Genomic DNA, 26,052 nt, shown 5'->3' with positions numbered 1-26,052 from the left:
ATAGTCCAATTCTCACATCCATACATGACTACTAGAAAAACCATAGCTTTGACTAGTTGGACCTCTGTTGGCAAAGTAATGTCTCTGCTTTTTAATATGCTGTCTAGATTGGTCATAGCTTTTCTTCCAAGGAGCAAGTGTCTTTTAATTTCATGGCTTCAGTCACTATCTGCAGTGATTTCAGAACCCCCAAAAATAAAGTCTCTCACTGTTTCCAATGTTTCCCCATCTATTTGCCAAGAAGTTATGGGACCAGATGCCGTGATCTTAATTTTCTGAATGTTGAGCTTTAAGCCGCTTTTTCACTCTCCTCTTTCACTTTCATCAAGAGGCTCTTTAGTTTCTCTTTGCTTTCTGCAATAGGGGTGGCGTCATCAGCATATCTGGGGTTATTGATATTTCTCTCAGCAATCTTGATTCCAGCTTGTGCTTCATCCAACCTGGCATTTCACATGATGTATTCTCCATGTAAGTTAAATAAGCAGGGTGACAATATACAGCTTTGACATACTCCTTTCCCGATTTGGAACAAGTCTGTTGTTTCATGTACGGTTCTAAATGTTCCCTTGTGACCTGCATACAGATTTCTCAAGAGGCAGGTCTAGTGGTCTGGTATTCCCATCTCTTGAAGAATTTTCCAGTTTGTTGTGATCCACATAGTCAAAGGCTTTGGCATAGTCAATAAAGCAGAAGTAGATGTTTTTCTGAAACTTTCTTGCTTTTTCCATGATCCAGTGGATGTTGGCAATGTGATCTGTGGTTCCTCTGCCTTTTCTAAATCCAGCTTGAACATCAGGAAGCTCATGGTTCATGTACTGTTGAAGCCTGGCTTGGAGAATTTTGAGCATTACTTTGCTAGTGTGTGAGATGAGTGCAATTGTGTGGTAGTTTGAGCATTCTTTGGCATTGCCTTTCTTTGGGATTGGAATGAAAACTGACCTTTTCCAGTCCTGTTGCCACTGCTGAGTTTTCCAAATTTGCTGGTATATGAAAATGATACATCATAGCTGCTCTTAAATGTTTTGTGTTGAATTTAGAGACCTTACTACCTGCCTAATTGAGAAGGGCTGAGAAATTGAGTAGGTTGTGGATATTTTGTGAGGAATAGATATTTCTGCTACAATGAAGAATATATGGATTATTTTTAATGGTATATGGGCAGATTGATTCCGTATTTTGATTGACATTTTCAGATAAACTAAAGCCAAGGTATCATGTTACTAGTAAAATATATTATAAGAATGGCTAAAATAAGATATACAGGTTAAAAGGACATGAGAGCAGATGAAGCTTGAATCTGTAGGAAGGAATAAAAATATTAAAAAATGGTAAATATGTTGGTAAAAGTACTTTTTTTCCCTTTCATTTCTTTGAAAGACAGCTGTTAGTTTAAAAATGTGAACATTGCATTGTGGGGTATATAACACAAGTAAATGTAAAATATAGATAATAATAGGAAAAGGAAGAAGACTGAAAGGATTTATGCTGTTATAAGCTGATTGTAGTTTATGTGAAGTGACAGTGTTTAGTATAAGTAGACTGAGATAAATAAAGAATGCATTTTGTAAACCTTGAGTAACCCCCCAAAATACATAGCTAAAAGATAGTAGAGAAATTTGAAAAGGATTAGTAAAATCTGTTCAATTAACCAATAAGAAAGCATAAAATTAATAACAAAGGAAGATCTGCAGCAAAGAGATATGACAAATAGAAAACATAGCAAAATCATAGGCTTATACCCAACTATGTTAATGATTATATTTAATGTAAGTGTTAAATAGAAACAAGAGATGATCAAACTGGGTAAAATATATAAGACCCAACTCTATGCTTATGATAAGACATGCATATTAAAAAAATGCAGAGAGCTTGAACATAAAAAATGGAAAAAGATATACTATGCATAAGAAAGCTGGTTCAGTTCAGTTCAGTCACTAGGTGCGTCCGATTCTTTGTGCCCCCATGAATCACACCATACCAGGCCTCCCTGTCCATCACCAACTCGTGTGCATTGCGTCGGTGATGCCATCCAGCCATCTCATCCTCTGTCGTCCCCTTCTCCTCCTGCCCCCAATCCCTCCCAGCATCATGGGCTTTTCCAATGAGTCAATTCTTTGCATGAGGTGGTCAAAGTATTGGAGTTTCAGCTTCAGAATCAGTCCTTCCAATGAACACCCAGGTCTGATCTCCTTTAGGATGGACTGGTTGGATCTCCTTGCAGTCCAAGGGACTCGCAAGAGTCTTCTCCAACACCACAGTTCAAAAGCATCAATTCTTCAGCACTCAGCTTTCTTCACAGTCCAACTCTCACATCCATACATGACCACTGGAAAAACCATAGCCTTGACTAACAGGCCATTGTTGGCAAAGTAATGTCTCTGCTTTTGAATATGCTATCTAGGTTGGTCATAACTTTCCTTCCAAGGAGTAAGCATCTTTTAATTTCATGGCTGCAATCACCATCTGCAGTGATTTTGGAGCCCAAAAAACTAAAGTCTGACACTGTTTCCCCATCTATTTGCCATGAAGTGATGGGACCAGATGCCATGATCTTAGTCTTCTGAATGCTGAGCTTTAAGCCAACTTTTTCACTCTCCACTTTCACTTTCATCAAGAGGCTTTTTAGTTCCTCTTCATAAGGGGAACTATGAAGAAACTAAACTCTAAACTATACTTTCTGCCATAAGGGTGGTGTCATCTGCATATCTGAGGTTACTGATATTTCTTCCGGCAATCTTGATTCCAGCTTGTGCTTCTTCCAGCCCAGTGTTTCTCATGATGTAGTCTGTATAGAAGTTAAATAAGCAGGGTGACAATATACAGCCTTGACGTACTCCTTTTCCTATATGGAACCAGTCTGTTGTTCCATGTCCAGTTCTAACTGTTGCTTCCTGACCTGCATATGGGTTTCTCAAGAGGCAGATCAGGTGGTCTGGTATTCCCATCTCTTGAATAATTTTCCACAGTTTATTGTGATCCACACAGTCAAAGGCTTTGGCATAGTCAATAAAGCAGAAATAGATGTTTTTCTGGAACTCTCTTGCTTTTTCGATGATCCAGCGGATGTTGGCAATTTGATCTCTGGTTCCTCTGCCTTTGTGAAAACCAGCTTGAACATCTGGAAGTTCACGGTTCACATATTGCTGAAGCCTGGCTTGGAGAATTTTGAGCATTACTTTACTAGTGTGTGAGATGGGTGCAATTGTGCAGTACTTTGATCATTTTTTGGTATTGCCTTTCTTTGGGATTGGAATGAAAACTGACCTTTTCCAGTCCTGTGGCCACTGCTGAGTTTTCCAAATTTGCTGGCGTATTGAGTGCAGCACTTTCATAGCATCATCTTTCAGGATTTGAAATAGCTCGACTGGAATTCATCACCTCCACTAGCTTTGTTCATAGTGATGCTTTCTAAGGCCCACTTGACTTCACATTCCAGGATATATGACTCTAGGTGAGTGATCACAGCATCATGATTATCTTGGTCATGAAGCTCCTTTTTGTACAGTTCTTCTGTGTATTCTTGCCACCTCTTCTTAATATCTTCTGCTTCTGTTAGGTCCATACCATTTCCATAGTTCATCAGGCACTCTGTCTATCAGATCTAGTCCCATTAATCTAATTCTTACTTCCATTGTATAATCATGCTGCTGTTGCTGCTGCTAAGTCACTTCAGTCGTGTCTGACTCTGTGCGACCCCATAGATGGCAGCCCACCAGGCTCCCCCGTCCCTGGGATTCTCCAGGCAAGAATACTGGAGTGGGTTGCCATTTACTTCTCCAAAGCATGAAAGTGAAAAGTAAAAGTGAATTCGCTCAGTCGTGCCCGACTCTTAGCAACCCCATGGACTGCAGCCTACCAGGCTCCTCCGCCCATGGGATTTTCCAGGCAAGAGTACTGGAGTGGGTTGCCATTGCCTTCTCCATGTATAATCATAGGAATTAGATTTAGGTCATACCTGAATGGTGTAGTGGTTTTCCGCATTTTTTTCAATTTAAGTCTGAATTTGCCAATAAGGAGTTCATGATCTGAGCCACAGTCAGCTCCTGGTCTTGTTTTTGCTGACTGTATAGAGCTTCTCCATTTTTGGCTGCAAAGAATATAATCAATCTGATTTCGGTGTTGACCATCAGGTGATGTCCATATGTAGAGTCTTCTCTTGTGTTGTTGGAAAGGGTGTTTGCTATGACCAGTGCGTTCTCTTGACAAAATTCTATTAGCCTTTGCCCTGCTTCATTCCGTACTCCAAGGCCAAATTTTCTTGTTACTCCAGGTGTGTCTTGACTTCCTACTTTTGCATTCCAGTCCCCTATAATGAAAAGGACATCTTTTTTGGGTGTCAGTTCTAAAAGGTCTTGTAGGTCTTCATAGAACCGTTCAACTTCAGCTTCTTCAGTGTTACTGGTTGGGGCATAGGCTTGGATTACCGTGATATTGAATGATTTGCCTTGGAAACGAATGGAGATCATTCTGTCATTTTTGACATTGCATCCAAGTACTACAGTTTGGACTCTTTTGTTGACCATGATGGCTACTCCATTTCTTCTAAGAGATTCCTGCCCACAGTAGTAAATATAATGGTCATCTGAGTTAAATTCACCGATTCCAGTCCATTTGAGTTTGCTGATTCCTAGAATGTCGACATTCACTCTTGCCATCTCCTGTTTGACCACTTCCAATTTGCCTTGATTCATGGCCTTAACATTCCAGGTTCCTATGCAATATTGCTCTTTACAGCATTGGACCTTGCTTCTATCACCAGTCACATCCACAACTGGGTATTGTTTTTGCTTTGGCTCCATCCCTTCATTCTTTCTGGAGTTATTTCTCCATTGATCTCCTGTAGCATATTGGGCACCTACCAACCCGCAGAGTTCCCCATTCAGTAATCTACCATTTTGCCTTTTCATACTGTTCATGAGGTTCTCAAGGCAAGAATACTGATATGGTTTGCCATTCCCTTCTCCAGTGGACCACATTCTGTGAGACCTCTCCACCATGACCCGGCTGTCTTGGGTGGCCCCACATGACATGGCTTAATTTCATTGAGTTAGACAAGGCTGTGGTCCATGTCATCAGATTGACTAGTTTTCTGTGATGGTTTCAGTGTGTCTGCCCTCTGATGCCCTCTCACAACACCTACTGTCTTACTTGGGTTTCTCTTACCTTGGATGTGGGGTATCTCTTCTCGGCTGCTCCTTACCTTGGACTAGGGGTATCTCCTTACGGCCACCCCTCCTGACCTTGAACGTGGATGTTATTATTGGACAAGGTAGTCTTGAGGATAAGGAATATTATTAGAAATAAAGAAGGATATTTTAAATTAATAAGCTATCCAACTTGTTAGGGATATTTAATGACCCTAACTGTGTATGAATCTAATAATAAAAATTAAAAGCACATGAAATAGAGGCAATTATACAATAAAGGGTGAAAGGCAAGTACAGTTTATATATGGAGAATTTAAAATACCTCTCTTAGCAAGTTGTATAACAGGAAAAAAATTAAGAAACTGTTATTAACTTTAGATGAAATTTAAAATACCTTAAAATACAAAAATTACCAACATTTACATGGAAATAAATGGAAAATGTGAAGCTCTGTATCTTTTAAAAAAGATAAATCTAGGCTTGGTAAATTCAAAAGAGTTGAAATCATTTCCAGCATCTTTTCTGATCACAATGCAGTAAGATTAGATGTCAACTATAGGATAAAAACTATTAAAAATGCAAACATATGGAGGCTAAACAACACACTTCTGAATAAGCAACAAATTAAGAAGAAATAAAAAAAGAAATCAAAATATGCATAGAAACGAATGAAAATGAAAACATGACCATCCAAAACCCATGGGATTCATAGGTGTGAAGGGAAAGCTTCATAGTAATACAAGCTTACCTCAAGAAACAAGGAAAAATCAAATAAATAACCTAACTTTACACCTAAAGCAGCTAGAAAAAGAAGAAATGAAGAACCCCAGGGTTAGTAGGAGGAAAGAAACCATAAAAATTAGGGCAGAAATAAATGAAAGAGAAACAAAGGAGACTAGCAAAAATCAACAAAACTAAAAGCTTGTTCTTTGAGAAGATAAATAAAATAGACAAACCATTAGCCAGATTCATAAAGTAAAAAAGGATAAGAATCAAATCAATAGAATTAGAAATGAAAATGGAGAAATCACAACAGACAACACAGAAATACAAAGGATCATAAGAGGCTACTCTCAGCAACTATATGCCAATAAAACGGACAACTTGGAAGAAATGGACAAATTCTTAGAAAAGTATAACCTTCCAAAACTGAACCAGGAAGAAATAGAAAATCTTAACAGACCCATCACAAGCACAGAAATCAAAACTATAATAAAAAATCTTCCAACAAACAAAAGCCCAGGACCAGATGGCTTCACAGCTGAATGCTACCACAAATTTAGAGAAGAGCTAACACCTATCCTACTCAAACTCTTCCAGAAAATTGCAGAGGAAGGTAAACTGGCAAACTCATTCTATGAGGCCACCATCATCCTAATACCAAAACCAGACAAAGATGCCACGAAAAAAAGAAAACTACAGGCCAATATCACTGGTGAACATAGATGCAAAAATCATCAACAAAATTCTAGCAAACAGAATCCAGCAACATATTAAAAAGATCATACATCATGACCACGTGGGCTTTATCCCAGGGATGTAAGGATTTTTTAATATCCGCAAATCAATCAATGTGATACACCACATTAACAAACTGAAAGATAAAAACCATATGATTATCTCAGTAGATGCATAGAAAGCCTTTGAGAAAATTTAGCATTCATTTATGATAAAAAAAAAAAAAAAACCCTGCAGAAAGCAGGCATAGAAAGAATGTACCTCAACATAATAAAAGCCATATATGATAAACCCACAGCAAACATTATCCTCAATGATGGAAAATTGAAGGCATTTCCCCTCAAGTCAGAAACAAGACAAGGGTGCCCACTGTCACCACTAATATTAAACATAGTTTTGGAAGTTTTAGCCACAGCAATTAGAGAAGAAAAAGGAATAAAAGGAATCTAGATTGGAAAATAAGTAAAACTCTCCCTGTTTGCAGATGACATGATCCTTTACATAGAAAACTCTAAAGACACCACCAGAAAATTACTAGAGATAATCAATGAATATAGTAAAATTGTAGGATATAAAATTAATACACAGAAATCCCTTGCACCCCTATACACTAACAATGAGAAAACAGAAAGAGAAGGAAAGAATTCCATTCACCATTGCAATGAAAAGAATAAAACACTTAGGAATAAATCTACCTAAAGAAACAAAAGACCTATATATAGAAAACTATAAAACACTGATGAAAGAAATCAAAGATGACACAAATAGATGGAGAAATATACCATGTTCATGGATCAGAAGAATCAATATAATGAAAATGAGTATACTACTCAAATAATCTATAGATTCAACGCAATCCCTATCAAGCTACCAATGGTATTTTTCAGAGAACTAGAACAAATAATTTCACAATTTGTATGGAAATACAAAAAGCCTTGAATAGTCAAAGCAGCCTTGAGAAAGAAGAATGAAACTGGAGGAATCAACCTGCCTGACTTCAGGCTATACTACAAAGCTACAATCATCAAGACAGTATGGTACTGGCACAAAGACAGAAATATAGATCAATGGAACAAAATAGAAAGCCCAGAGATAAAATCACTCACCTATGGACACCTTATCTTTGACAAAGGAGGCAAGAATATACAATGGAAGAAAGACAATCTCTTTAACACGTGGTGCTGGGAAAACTGGTCAACCACATGTAAAAGAATGAAATGAACACTTTCTAACACCATACACAAAAATAAACTCAAAATGGATTAAAGATCTAAATGTAAGACCAGAAACTATAAAACTCCTAGAGGAACACATAGGCAAAAAACTCTCTGACTTATAAATCACAGTGGGCTCTATGACCCACCTCCCAGAGTAATGGAAATAAAAGCAAAAACAAACAAATGGGACCTAATTAAACTTAAAAGCTTCTGCACAATGAACGAAACAATAAACAAAGTGAAAAGACAGCCTTCAGAATGGGAGAAGATAATAGCAAGCGAAGCAACTGACAAAGAATTAATCTGAAAAATACACAAGCAGCTCCTGCAGCTCAGATCAGATCAGATCAGATCAGTTGCTCAGTCGTGTCCGACTCTTTGCGACCCCATGAATCGCAGCACGCCAGGCCTCCCTGTCCTTCACCAACTCCTGGAGTTCACTCAGACTCATGTCCATCAAGTCAGTGATGCCATCCAGCCATCTCATCCTCTGTCATCCCCTTCTCCTCTTGCCCCAGCATCAGAGTCTTTTCCAATGAGTCAACTCTTTGCATAAGGTGGCCAAAGTACTGGAGTTTCAGCTTTAACATCATTCCTTCCAAAGAAATCCCAGGGCTGATCTCCTTCAGAATGGACTGGTTGGATCTCCTTGCAGTCCAAGGGACTCTCAAGAGTCTTCTCCAACACCACAGTTCAAAAGCATCAATTCTTCGGTGCTCAGCCTTCTTCACAGTCCAACTCTCAAATCCATACATGACCACAGGAAAAACCATAGCCTTGACTAGATGAACCTTTGTTGGCAAAGTAATGTCTCTGTTTTTGAATATGCTATCTAGGTTGGTCATAACTTTTCTTCCAAGGAGTAAGCGTCTTTTAATTTCATGGCTGCAGTCACCATCTGCAGTGATTTTGGAGCCCAGAAAAATAAAGTCTGACACTGTTTCCCCTGTTTCCCCGTCTATTTCCCATGAAGTGATGGGAACGGATGCCATGATCTTCATTTTCTGAATGTTGAGCTTTAAGCCAACGTTTTCACTCTCCACTTTTACTTTTATTAAGAGCCTTTTTAGTTCCTCTTCTCTTTCTGCCTTAAGGGTGGTGTCATCTGCATATCTGAGGTTATTGATATTTCTCCCAGCAATCTTGATTCCAGCTTGTGTTTCTTCCAGTCCAGCGTTTCTCATGATGTACTCTGCATATAAGTTAAATAAGCTGGGTGACAATATACAGCCTTGACAAACTCCTTTTCCTCTTTGGAACCAGTCTGTTGTTCCATATCCAGTTCTAACTCTTGCTTCCTGACCTGCATACAGCCTTCTCAAGAGGCACATCAGGTGGCCTGGTATTCCCATCTCTTTCCGAATTTTCCACAGTTTATTGTGATCCACACAGTCAAAGGCTTTGGCATAGTCAATAAAGCAGAAATAGATGCTTTTCTGGAACTCTCTTGCTTTTTCCATGATGCAGCTCAATACCAGAAAAATAAATAACCCAATCAAAAAATGGGTCAAAGAACTAAACAGACATTTCTCCAAAGAAGACATACAGATGGCTAACAAACACATAAAAAGATGCTCAACATCACTCATTATTAGAAGAATGCAAATCAAAACCACGGTGAGGTACCATCTCACACCGGTCAGAAGGGCTGCTATCAAAAAGTCTACAAACAATAAATCCTGGAGAGGGTGCAGAGAAAAGGTAACCCTCTTACACTGTTGATGGGAATGTAAACTAGTACAGCCACTATGGAGAACAGTGTGGAGATTCCTAAAAAACTGGAAGTAGAACTGCCATATGACCCAGCAATCCCACTGCTGGGCATACACACCGAGGAAACCAGAATTGAAAGAGACACATGTACCCCAATATTCATCACAGCACTGTTTACAGTAGCTAGTACATGGAAGTAATATAGATGTCCATCAACAGATGAATGGATAAGAAAACTGTGGTACGTATATACAATGGAGTATTACTCAGCCATTAAAAAGAATGCATTTGAATCAGTTCTAATGAGGTGTATGAAACTGGAGCCTATATTACAGAGTGAAGTAAATCAGGAAGACAAACACCAATACAGTATACTAATGCATGTATATGGAATTTAGAAGGATGGTAATGATGACCCTATATGTGAGACAGCAGAAGAGATGCAGATGTAAAGAACAGACTTTTGGACTCTGTGGGAGAAGGCAAGGGTGGGATGATTTGATAGAATAGCATTGAAACATGTATATTACCATATGTGAAATAGATCACCAGTCCAGGTTCAATGCATGAGACAGGGCACTCAGGTCCAGTGCACTGGAATGACCCTGAAGGATGGGATGGGGAGAAAGGTAGGGGGTTCAGGATGGGGGACACCTGCACACCCATGGCTGATTCATGTGAATTTGTAGCAGAAACCACTACAATATTGTAAAGTAATTAGCCTCCAATTAAAATAAATAAATTACAAAAAATAAAGATAATTCATTTTAAAACTTGCCAAAAGAATATCTCAAGCCCACATGGTTTCAGTGTTAAGTTCTATCAAAAATTTCAGGAAGTAAAGTATTATTCTTGTATAAACTCATTTAGAAAAAGCATAAAGAACAATTTCCTTTTTATTGTTAAGGCAGCATAACCCCAGTAATGAAACCTGACAAAGATAATATAAGGAATGGAATAACAGAATAATGTCTCATTAATATAGATGTGAAAATCCTTGATGAAATATTGGCAGTTGAATACAAAAATATATGAAAAGGATAATTTCCCATGACTAAGTGAGCTTTAGCCCATGAATGCACAACTGAGCTCCCACTTATGAATCTATCAATTTAATTTACAGCCTTAATAGAAAAATAGAGAAAACCATACGATGGTATTGGTAGATGCAAGAAGATCATTAGTCAAAGTTCAACATCTGTTTATGAAAAAAAAATTCTCAATATTGGAGTAAAAAGGAATTTTTCTCACTCTAATGAAGGGACCTATAACAAAACCAAATAAACAGCCATCAATATACTTTATGCTGAAAAATTGAATGCTTCTCCCTAAGATCAGGAACTAGACAGGATATCTGCTCTTATGATTTCTACTTAATTTGGCACTAGAGGTCCCAGCCAGTGCAATAAAGTAAGATAAAAAGTAAAATCATAAAGATTACAAAGGTTGAAGTATTTAGAGCTGTCTTTACTTCAAGGCAACAAGATTGTTTATGTAGGAATCTAAAAATAAAGAACTAATCAGATAATATAGTAAGTTTGTAGGACTCAAGAAAAATACATAAAAATTAATTGAATTTCTATATATTAGTAGCAAAATTAAAAGGTGAAATTAAGAAAGATCTATTTATAATAGCATCAAAACATAAGACATTTATAAATAATTACAACAAAAGAAACATTAACTCTCTCTGTAGAGGATTACAAAATACTGCGGAGAAAAATAAAAGAAGACCTAAAGAAATAAATGTTTTGAATCAGGAGACTACATACTTTTAAGAAGTCTGTTTTCTCTAGATTGATCCATAGAGTTTATAAAATCAAAATGAAAATCCCAACAGACTTTTTAGTAGAAGTTGACAAGTTGATTCAAAACTGTAGATAGAAATTCATAGGATATAGAATAGTTAGAGAAATCTTTAAATGAAAGAATATTTTGAAAAACTCACAGTACCTGATTTCAAGACTTAAATACAAAGAGTACTATAATCAAGATGGCATGGTATTGACATAAGAGAAAAATTAAACAAAAGAACCTAACAGAGAGTCAAGAAATAAACACAGAAATAAATGGTCTTGATTTTCAGCAAACGTACCAAGACAGATCAATGTAGAAAGGAAGAGCCTTTTAGTAAATGATGCCAGAATAACTGGGTAATCGTGCTGAAACAAAAATTAGCCTCAATCCCTACCTCACACCATACTTAAAAGTTAATTTGAGATGAATTACAGATGTAGTTCAAAAGCTATAATTCTAAAGTAAAGGAGAGGTGAGTGGTACTCATGACCATTAACATGGGCATGCTTTTTAGATACTGAAAGTAACCTAGAATCAATTGTTTCCATATTATAGATGAGAAAATTGATTCAGAGAGGTAACTGTTTGCCCAACAGCCCATGGATAGTGTGTCTCAATTCCACATTAGTATTCTCATTTCATTTATTCTTACATTTTAGGATTTTTCCAGAAAGCTAAATAGTTGTTAGGGTAACCTGACAATATCCCAAATTTCAGTTGTTACAGTTTATTGTCTGCATTCAAATCTAAGGCTATAACACACCAATCAAAATATAGGGTCAGACGTAAATTAAATTTTCTTGTCTGATATACAGAAAACAAGGGCTTCTTAGGAGGCACTAGAGATAAAGAACCAGCCTGCCAGTGCAGGAGACATAAGAAACTTGGGTTCTTGGGTTCGATCCCTGGGTCAGGAAGATCCCCTAGAGGAGAGCATGGCAGCCCACTCTAGTATTCTTGCCTGGAGAATCCCATGGACAGAGCAGCCTGATGAGCTACTGTCCACAGGGTTGCAAAGAGTCAGACACGACTGAAGCAACACATTCAGAAAAAAGGGAGTGGAGTGATGATGCCTCATATCTGATCTATGAGACATCTGTCAGTTAAAGGACCATTCAGCAAACATACACTGAATATCCCCTTCATGTCAGGGAGTCACTGATATGAAACAAATGATAAAACTATTCAATTTAGAATCTGCAGCTGTATCTTTAAAAGTTATTAGCTGATGGCTTTATGAAAAACCGTTGATGAACATGATTTAATTAGTCCATACAAAATTCTGATTGGCAGGGATCGTTTCCTCTATTTTATGGGAGAAAACTGATGCACAGAATGTTTACATGATTTTGTCTATGGCTATAAGAACAATAGCTAGTGTGGTCAGGATTTAAAATCAGGTTTGTTTCATTTCAGAACTCAAACTATTAATCTCTACGCTATTGCCTTATATTACTACTACTAGTGACTACTACTTACTGAATTTGACTTATGCCAGGCACATTAAACTGTCTTCTATATATTTTATATATATAAATATGTGTATGTATGTGTTTGTATATATATAATCATTTATGTGACATATAATCTAGCCATACACATGTTTTAGCTTGCCCAACATCCCTGTTTCATGTAGAATAGGTTTACTATTCCTAAAGCAAAGATGAAACTGAGGTTCAAAGAGGTTACAAAGTCTTCCCATACTTAAATAGCTAATAAATTGCATACCTGGAATTTGAAACTGGGTATGTTTAGAAAGAAATTGACTGTCATTGCAGTGACAATTGTCTTCCCAGTATTTGAACCTAGCATCACTGGTGGCATTGAATATAGTGCTTGATGGAACCTGACCAACTGAAGAAAACCAGATCAAGGCACAATTTCCTGGATTTCAGAGAAATACTCTCTAATGCAGCCACCTGGCTTTTAAGATTCAGCTTTCTCAGGAGAACAAGCAAAATGTTCTCATCATCTGTACAATGCCAGACGCAGAGGCGTAATAAGAAATATTCGTCTAATGTGATAACACATTTATGTGTATATGGTAGTCTAAGGAGTTAAGATTACCAAAAGGCTCACTCTATTTAGTTTTATCTAGCTATTTAGCAGACAAAAGTAAATGAGTGCAGCATGCCTAGGCTATCAAACCAATCTCTTCATTCCAAAGCACCCAAATGTGTGTTATTTTTCTTCTTTTCCTTTTCAATACAGGTCAGTGGCTCCAATAATGCTGTCTGATAAGGAATTCAGGTCTTTTTAAAATTAATGTTCACATGCCCTCAGAAATCCAGTTCTCATTTTAATTTAAAACAGAAGTTCCTTTCTGTCTCTCCCCCTCTTTTTTTCTCTTTCAGGGCCTTTTCCTATTTGAAAGCAGTCAAGTGTGTGTTATCATTATACTGGCAGTTTCTGAATGATTTTTGGAAAAGATCAAAGTCTATTGTTAATTGCTAAGTGTAAGATGTTTAATCATTTTATTGTGATATATTGAATTAAAATAGAATATGACAGCCTCCTTCAAAATTCATATAATGGTAATAAGCAGATGAAATAACAAAACATAATAAGATTTCAAATGTTAAATCAACATAGATTGTGTAAGAGCTCCTTAATCTCAGTAACTTACTTGCCTTTTCATTCTTGAGATTGTGAAATTTGTTTAGTTGACCCTGAGAAGAGAATGTGCAAATACATACCTCTTTGTTGGATCAATTATGTTGCAATAGAAAGAGGATGTTATTTTGCTCTTCACAGAATCAAGAGCTATTTTGTTGAACAAACAAGAAGTTATTTCACTAGGAGTCCCTTCCCTCCTACTGTCAGCAGTCAGGAAACAGTTGGCTGGGAATGTTTTGCACATCCTCTGCTTTCTTGTATTTTTAGTTTTGATATTTGAATCTATGTAAGTGAAAACACACTCACCACCATATACTAAATCCCAAGGGGATTTCCATTTTTCTTCACCAGCAACTTTTTATGAAAGCTTGGATTTTCTTAAAAATGGATTTTGATCCACTTAGTTTTGTGGTTTAACGGGCCAATGGTTGTCAAATTATAACATCTATAGGAAATTATCTAGATGAATTAGTGGCTCTTAGAATTATATTTCTCCCATTGGATTGATTTTGGAGCACTGAAGGGCTTCCCCAATGTCTCAGCGGGTAAAGAATCTGCCTGCAATATAGGAGACACAGGAGAGGCAGGTTCGATCCCTGGATGAGGATGTAAAGAAATAGATGTACAGTAATAAACTGACCATTCATTCCAATAGCCTTGTGTCCATGATTCAGAGACTCTCAAGTCTTTAATTTTAATCCCAGCATTCTTTATGGTGATACTAATAGTATTTATCTCAGAGGGTGGTTTTGAGGATTAAATGAGATATTGTATGTAAAACAGTTAGCTCGATACCTGGAACTTCTTAAATACCCAGTAATGGTTAAATATTAGTTTTAATAATATTTTGAACAATATCTTTGTGGCTATACCATTATTATACTTTTCTAGGTATTTTCACATCTATTATTTCAGACACTTCAAGTTGAAGAAAAAATTTTGTTCTCTGCTGGAATTATTTAATTGGTTTAGACTAGAATGTAGAAAAATGAGTTAAACACTGTAAGGCATTAATTAATGGAAATGAAGAAAAAGCTAGTATTTCAATTTAACTGGAGTTCTCTGCTTTTAACTTGTAGGAGAAAAAAAGTGAAATGCTCAGATGAAGTTACTTAAAAAATAGATTTTATAGAAATGCACTAAAGGCAAAATAGCCATTCAGTACTGCTCTATTTCATATCCTTATTCAAAACACTAGTCAGTGAAAATGATTGTTTACAATTAATGTTGGAAAATTAATCCACTTACTTTTTCATTCAACCACCACTCTTGAATGCTTGCTATGTGCCCAATGTCAGAAGGCCCTAAATGATCAAATATAACATATAATGATGTCCATTTTCCCCAATGATTAAGTTAGAAAGGTAGAATAATATATTTCTTCAAATGTTTCAATAGTAAAAGCTAATCCAAAAGTATTTTTAAGATAGCTATATTTAATGAGAAATGAAATTAACAAGAACTTACCTCTATCTTGAAAATTCTAAATGAGGTTTTGTTATAACTAGGGCATGGAATAGGGTTTCCATTAAGTGAATGTCATTTAGATTTCTTTTAGAACAATCTCATCTAAATTAAGAAGCAGTTTTTTAACACTGTAGAATCATTTGATGAGGCCATAGTACTTAAAATAACAGTAGCTCGAGCAATCAACAAACACTGAAGTAGAGAAACAGTGGTTTTTGTATATATTAAGCAGACAGATTTGTGTAAACTATTTTGTAATTAATTTTAAAAATGGCATTACTAATATTTATACATTTGAATAATTGCCTTCTCTTTCAAAGTAATCATCTTAAAACACATTGAGTCCCAGTGGTACATATATTATTCCAAATTGTATTTGAAAATCTTTCAAAGAATTGAGCATATTATATTTAAAAAAATTCTCATTGGTGGCAAGTTTTCAGTCTTTGAGCTCAAAGTAATCTGCAACTAACAGTTAAAAATAATATATAACAATAAATATGCTGTCATACTTGAGAAATTACTATACTGTAATGCCATAAATCTGCAACTAGCATTTTACAATAATATATAATTAATATATGTGTAATACTTGACAAATAATTAAAAGGCTTTAGAAATAGAGTAATATTACATATATTCATCTCTTTTTTGCTTTTATTTTAAAATTATTTACATTTAATCTTTAATGTCTCTGTGCTTTTTTTGCACAGCAAGGCTTTATTATCTTCCTCCTAAATTGTTATTTCCACTCCCAGAGAGTTTATTTAGTTATCCTTTTCTTATTGGTTTAAAATACTATGTATTGTAGAGACTTTAGGAGGAAATTGTCCAGCTCATGATGGTCACGTTTCTTTGAAAATGGCTTCCCACACCATAGAAATGATCTACTGTGTCCCTATGGCCCATGTCAATCCTATTTCTTCTGAAAATTTGTTATTAGGACTGGGAGTTAGGTGATTGATTCCTTTGTATACGTGGAACTGAGAACCTCTAAATGAGACCTGAGGGCACTTGAGTGTGTGGAGAAGGAGATATGTAGAAAGGAAGAAAGAGTAGAGATATGCACAGTGAAACAGTGGCCAGAAGCCATGTGGGAATTAGAGGAGTGAGATAAAGTCAGACAAAGACAAATGTCATATGATATCACTAATAAGTGGAATCTGGGGGGATAAAAGGTAAAAATGAACTTATTAACAAAACAGAAATAGGGTCTCAGATGTAGAAAACAAACTTATGGTTGAGTGCATGCTAAGTCGCTTCAGTCATGTCTGATTATTTGCAACCCTGCAGACAGTAGCCCACTAGGCTCCTCTGTCCATGGGATTCTCCAGGCAAGAATACTGGAGTGGGTTGCCATGCCCTCCTCCAGGGGATCTTCCCAACCCAGGGATGAAGCCCACATCTCTTATGTCTCCTGCATTGGCAGGTGGGTTCTTTACCACTAGCGCCACCTGGGAAGCCAGGGGGTAGAAAAGGAGGAGGTCAGGTTTGACATTTACACCTTATCATATGTAAAATAGACAACTAATAAGGACCTGTTCTAAGACTTAAGGACCCTGTATAGCACAGGGCACTCAGTGCTCTGTAATGACATATATGGGAAAAGAACCTAAAAAAGAGTGGATACATGTGTGTGTGTGTATATATCAGATCAGATCAGATCAGTCGCTCAGTCGTGTCCAACTCTTTGCGACCCCATGAATCGCAGCACGCCAGGCCTCCCTGTCCATCACCAACTCCCGGAGTTCACTCAGACTCACGTCCATCGAGTCAGTGATGCCATCCAGCCATCTCATCCTCTGTCGTCCCCTTCTCCTCCTGCCCCCAATCCCTCCCAGCCTCAGAGTCTTTTCCAATGAGTCAACTCTTCGCATGAGGTGGCCAAAGTACTGGAATTTCAGCTTCAGCATCATTCCTTCCAAAGAAATCCCAGGGCTGATCGCCTTCAGAATGGACTGGTTGGATTTCCTTGCAGTCCAAGGGACTCTCAAGAGTCTTCTCCAACACCACAGTTCAAAAGCATCAATTCTTCGGCTCTCAGCTTTCTTCACAGTCCAACTCTCGCATCCATACATGACCACAGGAAAAACCATAGCCTTGACTGGACTAACCTTTGTTGGCAAAGTAATGTCTCTGCTTTTCAAAATGCTATCTAGGTTTGTCATAACTTTCCTTCCAAGGAGTAAGCGTCTTTTAATTTCATGTGTGCAATAACCATCTGCAGTGATTTTGGAGCCCAAAAAAATAAAGTCTGACACTGTTTCCACTGTTTCCCCATCTATTTCCCATGAAGTGGTGGGACTGGATGCCATGATCTTCGTTTTCTGAATGTTGAGCTTTAAGCCAACTTTTTCACTCTCCACTTTCACTTTCATCAAGAGGCTTTTTAGTTCCTCTTCACTTTCTGCCATAAGGGTGGTGTCATCTGCATATCTGAGGTTATTGATATTTCTCCTGACAATCTTGATTCCAGTTTGTGTTTCTTCCAGTCCAGCGTTTCTCATGATGTACTCTGCATATAAGTTAAATAAGCAGGGTGACAATATACAGCCTTGACGAACTCCTTTTCCTATTTGGAACCAGTCTGTTGTTCCATAACTAATTCATTTCGTGTACAACTGAAATGAACACAACATTGTAAATCAACGATACTCCAACAAAAATTTTTTAAAAACAATCACTCAGTTTTGGTCACTGTGAAGTCTTTGCCTTTGCATGTCAGAAGAGTTGGCTAATGGTAAAATGTCTCTTGCTTACTCAGGTTAACTAGAGTTAAGTTTTCTTTATCTGTATTCAACAAGTGTATTGTAATGTACAAGTGTAAGTGTAGTGGTTGAATTATATTGCCTCATAAATTTCCTGCCCATCTGAAACTTGTGCACATGACCACTTTTGGAAATAGGGTGCTGAGTAGATGTCATCAAGTCAAGAAGAGGTTGTACTGGATGGATTAGGGTGGGCCCTAATCCCGTGTCTAGTGTCGTTAAAAGAGGAGGGAAAGTTCGACACAGACACACAGGGAGAATGCCATGTGACTTTGGGGGCAGAGATTAGAGTGATGCGTTTAAATGCCAGTGAACACCAAGGATTGCCAAAACTCACCAGAAGCTAGGAAGAGGTGAGGAAGTCTCCTTTCCTACAGCTTTTAGAAATACAATGGAGAAGGAAATGGCAACCCACTCCAGTGTTCTTGCCTGAAGAATCCCAGGGACGGGGGAGCCTGGTGGGCTGTCGTCTATGGGGTCGCACAGAGTCGGACACGACTGAAGCGTTTATTTTAGAAATAAAATGGTCCTACTGACACCTTAATTTCATATTTCTGTTCTCCAGAGCAGTAAGAGAGTCGGTTTCTGTTGTTTTATCCACTCAGTTGACAACAATTTGTTACATAAGCCCTGGGAAACTAATAAACTAATAAAATACCTTTAGCACACACTAAAGTCTTGTTAGTTCTGTTTAATTGGTATGTCTGCTTCTTCCTATGAGAACATCACATTGCTTTGTTTTTACATCTTAATATTTTATTACATGGTTGGGTAATTTTCTCTCAGTATTCTTCAATATTTTCTTGACTATTATCACTAGCTTATTATTTTACAATGTTAGACTCACTTTGACAATATCCAGGGGGCTTTTAAAAAACTTTAAGTGGTTTGATGAGTTTTTCTTAACTTCTTACTGTTAATTTTGAAGATTATTTCAGTATTATCCGAAAGAATGACACCTACAATTCCTACATTAGGGAATTTGTTAAGCTTTCCTTATGGCCTGGTGTTTGACAGTTTGGGCTTATGTTTTTCTATTTGAAAAGAGGATATATCTTCCCTTGAAGGACACAAAGCAGACTCAGTACTTGTAAGCATATGATTTATTCAAATCCTACTTTGTATCTTTATTTCTTATTTCTCCAGTCTAAAAGAAACAATGAAGTGGGTACATATCTCACAGTATGACTGTGATTTTTGCCAAATATTCAAGTTTTGATTTATATATTTAGATGTTTTTTATTTAGTGCATAATATTTATGGCATTTATTTTGGATTTTGCTTTTTAATGACTAGGAGACATTTGTCTTTGCTTAATGGAAAGCTCCTTGGCTTGAATTTTACTTTGATTTCTATTAATATCATCAGCATCCTTTTTTTTGGTTAACATTTATTTACCTTTCTCCATTCTTTTATACAGACTTTCCATTTTACATTGTTTTAATTACTAAAGAAATGTAACCTTATTTTGAAAATTCAAACAATGTGGGCATATGTAGAGAAAAATCTGAAAATTCCCAATTCATCAACCATCTACTGCATCCTCCAATGCAATGCTAATTGCATTAAGTAATATTACTGATTTGATGCATATTTTTTCAGATAATTTCCTATTTATTTACTATTATATGTCACTTTTTCTAGGCAATTATAAAATAAAATCAATAAAGTATTATATATAAACAATAAATTTACAAGTTTATGTTATAAATAATAAACACACAGATATGAGTTTTTACATGACTAAGTCATTCTGCTCCGACTTCCACATGGTATGAAGGAGGTAGAGGCAGACCAGTTCTCACCAGAAACAACCCTGACAGCTGCCTAAAATACAGAAATTATTTTTTAGAAACCAGAGGAGAGTAGTTTAGACAATGTGAACTGCAGAGCCCGTTTCTTCAGAGAAGAGGGAACCTCTAGGAAATGAGCAAAACTCTATAACTTTTACTCTTTGGACATTTGCTAATTTAAAATATAAACATCAAGCTGAGAATGTGGACTTCTCACCTACAAAGAACCACTTCTGGGAAGTGAAGTTTTTATATAGACTTGGTGGGGTCTTAAGCATGTTATCAGTTGAGGGGTGTAGACTTGTGATTGGGGCTTCCCTGGTGGCCCAGATGGTAAAGCGTCTACCTGCAAATGCAGGAGACCCAGGTTCAATTCCTGGGTTGGGAAGATCCCCTGGAGAAGGAAATGGCAACCCACTCCAGTACTCTTGCTTGGAAAATTCCATTGCCAGAGGAGCTGCAAAGAGTCAGACACAACTGAGCGACTTCACTTTTCAAATGCATGGGTAATTTTAATGTTTTTCAATTCTTTAGAATATATTTACCAAAGAATGGGATTGATGGACCATATGATAAATTCTATTTTAATTTTTTTGTCACCCTGCTTATTTAACTTATATGCAGAGAATATCATGTGAAATGCTGGGCTGGATGAAGCACAAGCTGGAATCAAAATTCTGGGAAGAATATCAATAACCTCAGATATGCAGATGACATCACCCTTATAGCAGAAGGCAAAGAATAACTAAAGAGCCTCTTGAAGAAACTGAAAGAGGAGAATGAAAAACATTGGGTTAAAACTCAACATTCAGAAAACTAAGATCATGACATCTGGTCGCATCACTTCATGGCAAATAGATGGGGAAACAATGGAAACAGTGAGAGGCTTTTTTTTGGGCTCCCAAATCACTGTAGATGGTGATGGCAACCATGAAATTAAAAGAGGCTTGCTCCTTGGAAGAAAAGCTATGACCAACCTAGAAAGCATATTAAAAGGCAGAGACATGATTTTGCCGACCAAGGTCTGTCTAGACAAAGCTATGGTTTCTCTAGTAGTCATGTATGGATGTGAGAGTTGGACTATAAAGAAAGCTGAGTGCTGAAGAACTGATGCTTCTGAACTGTGGTGTTGGAGAAGACCCTTGAGAGTCCCTTGGACTGCAAGGAGATCCAACCAGACCATCCTAAAGGAAATCAGTCCTGAATATTCATTGGAAGGATTGATGGTGAAGCTGAAACTCCAATACTCTGGCCATGTGATGTGAAGAGCTGACTCATTGGAAAAGGCCCTGATGCTGGGAAAGATTGAAGGTGGGAGGAGAAGGGGATGACAGAGGATGAGACTGTTGGATGGCATCACCAACTTGATGGGCTTGAGTCTGAGCAACCTCCAGGAGTTGGTGATGGACAGGGAAGCCTGGCGTGCTGCAGTACACAGGGTCACAAATAGTTGGACATGACTGAGTGACTGAATTGAACTGAACTGATACTCATTTCCATAGTGGCTGCGCCAATTTACATCACCATCAACAATCATAAGTGTTCCAATTTATCCACATCTTGCCAGCATTGTTATTTTCTGTTTTCTTGAGATTTGTCATCCTGATTGTGTATGAGTGATATATCATTGTGGTTTTGATAGGCCTTTCTCTCATGATTAGTGGTATTGAACATCTTTCATTTTTGTATCTTATTTGGAGAAATGCCTATGGAAATATTTTGCTCATTTTTAAATTGGGTTATTTGTTTGTTTTTGTCATTCAGTTCAGTTGTTCAGTAGCTCAGTTGTGTCCGACTCTTTGCAACCCCATGAATGTCAGCATGCCAGGCATCCCTATCCATCACCATCTCCTGGAGTTTACCCAAATTCATATCCATTGAATCGGTGATGCCATCCAACCATCTAATCCTCTGTCGTCCCTTTCTCCTCCTGCCCTCAATCTTTCCCAGCATCAGGGTCTTTTCCAATAAGTCAGCTCTTCGCATCAGGTGGCCAAGGTATTGGAGTTTCAGCTTCAATATCTGTCCTTCCAATGAACACCCACGACTGATCTCCTTTAGGATGAGCTGGTTGGATCTCCTTGCAGTCCAAGGGACTCTCAAGAGTCTTCTCCAACACCACAGTTCAAAAGCATCAATTCTTTGGTGCTCAGCTTTCTTTATAGTCCAACTCTCACATCCATACATGACTACTGGAAAAACCATAGCCTTGACTACATGAACCTTTGTTGACAAAATTATGTCTCTGCTTTTTAATATTATGTCTAGGTTGGTCATAACTTTCCTTCCAAGGAGTAAGTGTCTTTTAATTTCATGACTGCAGCCACCATCTGCAGTGATTTTGGAGCCCCCCAAAATAAAGTTAGACACTATTTCCACTGTTTCCCCATCTATTTGCCATGAAGTGATGGGACCAGATGCCATGATCTTAGTTTTCTGAATGTTGAGCTTTAAGCCAACTTTTTCACTCTCCTCTCTCACTTTTATCAAGAGGCTCTTTAGTTCTTCTTCACTTTCTGCCATAAGGGTGATGTCATCTACATATCTGAAGTATTGATATTTTTCTTGGCAATCTTGATTACAGCTTGTGCTTCCTCCAGCCCAGTGTTTCTCATGATGTACTCTGCATATAAGTTAAATAAGCAGGGTGACAATATACAGCCTTGCCTCCTTTTCCTGTTTGGAACCAGTCTGTTGTTCCATGTCCAGTTCTAACTGTTGCTTCCTGACCTGCATATAGGTTTCTCAAGAGCCAGGTCAGGTGGTCTGGTATTTCCATCTCTTTCAGAATTTTCCACAGTTTATTGTGATCCACACAGTCAAAGGCTTTGGCATAGTCAATAAAGCAGAAATAGATGTTTTTCTGGAACTCTCTTGCTTTTTAAATGATCCATAGGATGTTGGCAATTTGATCTCTGGTTCCTCTGCCTTTGTGAAAACCAGCTTGAACATCTGGAAATTCACGGTTCACCTATTGCTGAAGCCTGGCTTGGAGAATTTTGAGCATTACTTTACTAGCATGTGAGATGAGTGCAATTGTACAGTAGTTTGTGTATTGTTTAGCATTGCCTTTCTTTGGGATTGGAGTGAAACTGACCTTTTCCAGTCCTGTGGCCACTGCTGAGTTTTCCAAATTTGCTGGTGTATGGAGTGCAGCACTTTCACAGCATCATCTTTCAGGATTTGAAAGAGCTCAACTGGAATTCCATCACCTCCACTAGCTTTGTTTTAGTGATGCTTCATAAGGCCCACTAGATTTCACATTCCAGGGTGTCTGGCTCTAGGTGAGTAATCACATCACTATGATTATCTGGGTCGTGAAGATCTTTTTTGTACAGTTCTTCTGTGTATTCTTGCCACCTCTCTTAATGTCTTCTGCTTCTGTTAGGCCCATGCCATTTCTGTCCTTTATTGAACCCATCTTTGTGTGAAATGTTCCCTTGGTATCTCTAATTTTCTTGAAGAGACCTCGAGTCTTTCCCATTCTATTGTTTTCCTCTATTTTTTGTCATTGAGTTGTAGGAATTCTTTATATATTCTGGAAGTTAAACTCCCTATAAGATATATATGGTTTACAAAAATTTTCTCATTCTCTAGGTTGCCTTTTTACTCTATTCACTGTATCCTTTGCTACAGAAAAGATTTTAAGTTTGATATAGTCTTATTTGTCTATTTGTCATTTTGTTGCCTGTGTTTTTGGTGTTATGTCCCAGAAATCATTGCTAAATCCAGTGTTGTGAAGCTGTTCCTCTGTGCTTTTTTTCTGGGAGCTTTACAGTTTCATTTTCTTATGTTTAGATCTTTCATCCATTTTGAATTGATTTTTGTATATCACATTGTAAGCTCCAACTTATTCTTTTGCATGTGGATATCAAATTTTCCCATCATCATTTGTTGAAGAAGAGACTATCCTTTCACCATTGTGTAGGCTTGATGCCCGTGTTGAAGATTATTTTACTGTATTTGGATTTATTTCTGAAATCTCTGTTCTGTTTCATTAGTTTATGCCTGTCTTTAAACCAATACCATATTGTTTTGATTACTGTAGATTTGTAATATGTTTTAAAATCCAGTGGTGTGACATCTCTAATTTTGTTCTGCTTTTTTGGGAATGGTTTTGCCCCTTCAGGATCCCTTGAAATTCCATATAAAATTTAGGATGTTTTTTCCTATTTCTGCAGAAAATATCATTGGGATTAAGATAGGGATTGCACTGAAGCTCTAGATCACTGTGGGTAGTATTAGAATTCATGACCACAGGATGTATATTTATTTATTTGTATCTTTAAGTTCCTTCTACATTGTTGTCTAGTTTTCATTGCACCACTCTTTCACCTCCTTAAGTTTATTCTTATATATTTTATCCTTTATGATGCTATTATTGTGAATTGATTATTTTCTTAATTACCCTTTCAGATTTTTCACTGTTAGTGTATAGGATTAAAGTTGATGTGTCCTGATTTTGTATTCGGCAGCTTTGCTGAAAGATAATTCATTTAAAAGGCTTCTCTGATAGCTCAGTTGGTAAAAAAAAATCTGCCTGCAATGAAGGAGACCCTGGTTCGATTCCTGGGCTGGGAAGATCTGCTGGAGAAGGAATAGGCTACCCACTCCAGTATTCTTGGGCTTCCCTGGTGGCTTAGCTGGTAAAGAATCTGCATGTAATGCGGGAGGCCTGGGTTTGATCCCTGGATTGGGGAGATCCTCTGGAGAAGGGAAAGGCTACCCACTTCAGCATTCTGGCCTGCAGAATTCCATGGGCTCTGTAGTCCATGGGTTGCAAGGAATGGGACATGACTGAGTAACTTTAAGGAGAAGAAGAATTCATTTAAAATAATTCTTATTTATGTATGCACTTAACATATGTTTCAAAATTTTCTTGAAATCTTTGATTATTTCTGTAGATTTGGATATTCTTGCTGTTATTAATATTTTAAATAGTTTATGATTTTATTTTTTATTGCTGTTTACCTCAAGGTTTATTCAGAAGAATATTTTAAACTTAACAGTGGCTATAAATGTGTATATACAAAGGTTATTTTTCAGTCAGTTCAATTCATTTCCTCAGTTGTGTCCAACTCTTTGTGACCCCATGAATCACAGCATGCCAGGCCTCCCTGTCCATCACCAACTCCCAGAGTTTACTCAAACTCATGCTCATTGAATCGGTGATGCCATCCAACCATCTCATCCTCTGTCATCCCCTTCTCTTCCCACCTTCAATCTTCCCCAGCATCAGGGTCTTTTCCAATGAGTCAGCTCTTCACATCAGGTGGCCAAAGTTATGGAGGTTTCAGCTTCAACATCGGTCCTTCCAATGAATATTCAGGACTGATTTCCTTTAGGATGAACTGGTTGGATCTCCTTGCAGTCCAAGGGACTCTCAAGAGTCTTCTCCAGCATCACAGTTCAAAAGCATCAATTCTTTGGTGCTCAGCTTTCTTTATAGTCCAACTCTCACATCCATACATGACTACTAGAAAAAACATAGTTTTGACTACATGGACCTTTGTTGGCAAAGTAATGTCTCTGCTTTTTAATGTGCTTTCTAGGTTGGTCATAACTTTTCTTCCAAGGAGTAAGCGTCTTTAATTTCATGGCTGCAGTCACCATCTGCAGTGATTTTGGATCCCCCCCAAAACAAAGTCTGCTACTGTTTCCACTGTTTCCCCATCTATTTGCCATGAAGTGATGTGACCAGATGCCATGATCTTAGTTTTCTGAATGTTGAGCTTTAGGTCAACTTTTTCACTCTCTTCTTTTCACTTTTATCAAGAGGCTCTTTAGTTCTTCTTCACTTTCTGACATAAAGATGGTGTCATCTGCATATCTGAGATTATTGATATTTCTCCTAGCAGTCTTGATTCCAGCTTGTGCTTCATCCAGCCCAGCATTTCTCATGATGTACTCTGCATATAAGTTAAATAAGCAGGGTGACAATATACAGCCTTGACGTACTCCTTTTCCTATTTGGAACCAGTCTGTTGTTCCATGTCCAGTTCTAACTGTTGCTTCCTGACCTGCATACAAATTTCTCAAGAGGCAGGTCAGGTGGTCTGGTATTCCCATCTCTTTC

This window comes from Bos grunniens, chromosome 28 (genome assembly GCF_055505025.1).
Source record: "Bos grunniens cultivar Pamir isolate PY7600 chromosome 28, Bosgru_T2T1.0, whole genome shotgun sequence".
NCBI classification, from domain to species: Eukaryota; Metazoa; Chordata; class Mammalia; order Artiodactyla; family Bovidae; genus Bos; species Bos grunniens.
This window is presented reverse-complemented; position numbering follows the sequence as displayed.